This window comes from Octodon degus, unplaced genomic scaffold (genome assembly GCF_000260255.1).
Source record: "Octodon degus isolate 3935 unplaced genomic scaffold, OctDeg1.0 scaffold00274, whole genome shotgun sequence".
NCBI classification, from domain to species: Eukaryota; Metazoa; Chordata; class Mammalia; order Rodentia; family Octodontidae; genus Octodon; species Octodon degus.
Genome location: NW_004524850.1, coordinates 806,760 through 808,576, shown reverse-complemented (window position 1 = coordinate 808,576; position 1,817 = coordinate 806,760). Strand labels below are relative to the sequence as shown.

At 45.1% G+C, this 1,817-nt stretch overlaps 2 protein-coding genes and 1 pseudogene across 4 annotated transcripts in view; all 3 read left to right on the top strand.

Annotated features, from left to right (window-relative positions):
* LOC111814145 (zinc finger protein 431-like) overlaps window positions 1-1,817 on the top strand; it is a 629,125-nt gene that overhangs the window by 53,102 nt on the left and 574,206 nt on the right. The window lies entirely within an intron of this gene.
* Window positions 1-1,817, top strand: part of LOC101564436 (zinc finger protein 709-like) — a 116,185-nt gene that overhangs the window by 53,095 nt on the left and 61,273 nt on the right. The window lies entirely within an intron of this gene.
* On the top strand, window positions 2-391 carry LOC105741055 (annotated as a pseudogene).

Genomic DNA, 1,817 nt, shown 5'->3' with positions numbered 1-1,817 from the left:
GCCCAAAGGAAAAAGTGGTTCTGGAAAAGGGGGGAAAGGGGGAGCAGCCTCAGGGAGTGATAGTGCTGACAAGAAGGCTCAGGGCCCCAAAGGTGGTGGAAATGCAGTAAAGGTCGTACACATTCTGTGTGAAAAACACAGCAAGATTATGGAAGCCATGGAAAAGTTAAAGTCTGGGATGAGATTCAGTGAAGTGGCCGCACAGTATAGTGAAGATAAAGCCAGGCAAGGGGGTGACTTGGGTTGGATGACCAGAGGCTCCATGGTAGGACCATTTCAAGAAGCAGCATTTGCCTTGCCTATGAGTGGAATGGATAAGCCTGTGTTTACAGACCCACCAATTAAGACAAAGTTTGGATATCATATTATTATGGTTGAAGGGAGAAAATAAAATTATGTGAAAGATTAAAAAAAAAGAATCCTGGAGCCCATCCCCACCACCCTACATTTCGTGACAGTGGGCTCAGCCCCTCATTAGAACATGGCGTCACAGCCTGGTTGCAGGCCTTGGGAATAGCACAGAAATGCCTGCTGAGAAACAGGATCTCAGCCGCCCCTGTACATATCAGCTGACGCCTTCATGGGCAGCAAATGTGGGCCTGCTGAGGGACGCTGGTTTCCTCCCGAGGGGACGCACACAGCACAGGATGAGGTCTTCCTGCAGCGTGCAGAGGGTCACCCTCATTAGTTGACACTTGGGTGAGGCGAAATTTACTCTGAAAGGAACAGCTGTCATTCCTAAGGTGCTCCATGGTGGTCACCAGAATAAAGGTCAAGTTTCGCGTGTTTAATGGACACTTGGGTTTATGAACAAGGAGAATATGTGGCGTATTGTATTTTGTTGCTGACTGACGTCTTTTTGTTCAATATAGTCCCTGAGGCAACAGAAACCCCAAAGAAGTCTACACAGAGGGAAATTTCTTTTAAAAAGGAAATGAAGTTGAATTGTCGGTTCCAAAAAAAAAAAAAAAAAAAAAAAGGAAATGAATAGGGGCCGGGGAGATGGCTCAGTGGAATAAGCACTTCCCTGGTAAGTTCAAGGGCCTGAGTTCAAACCCCAGTTCCGCCAAAAAGAATAAAAGGAAGTGAATGAAAACAGATTTCTGTGCATTATAAATATTTCTGGCTAGGGCCGGGGAGATTGCTCAGTGAAATAAGCACTTCCCTGGTAAGTGCAAAGGCCTGAGTTCAATCCTTGGTTCCGGAAAAAAAAAAAAAAAAATTCTAGCTAATATTTGAAGACCTTCCACTTACAAGTGTGAATGAATCTGTTCTTTTTAAGGAAGATGCGAGGCCTTGTGGCCCACTGAAAGGCCTCTGCCTCTTTCTTGTGACCAACATCCCCTCAACAAGGTCTATAAAGGGCCTCACCTTCTGCTTCAGGAAGGGTCAGACTACCAAAAGTTTTGTTTCTGGTTTTTTTTTTTGTTTTTGTTTTTCTTCATACTTGACACTGACCGCAGGACCTTGTACTTCCCAGGTAAGCGCCTGTGCTGCTGCACTATGTCCATGACTCCCAAAGGCAATCATTTTTACTGTACAACACCTACTCATGTTTATGTATGGGGAAGAGATTTATTACAAAATTGAAATGTAAGACTTAATACTGATTTGAAACATGAACACTTGGGCCAGGGACATGGCTCAGTAGAGTAAGTGCTTCCCTAGCAAGCACAAGGGCCTTAGTTCAATCACCGGTTCCAGAAAGAAAAAAAGAAGAAACTAAAGAAACATGAACATGGGGCCGGGGAGATGGCTCAGTGGAATAAGCGCTTCCCTAGCAAGTGCAAGGGCCTGAGTTCAATCCCCGGTTCCGC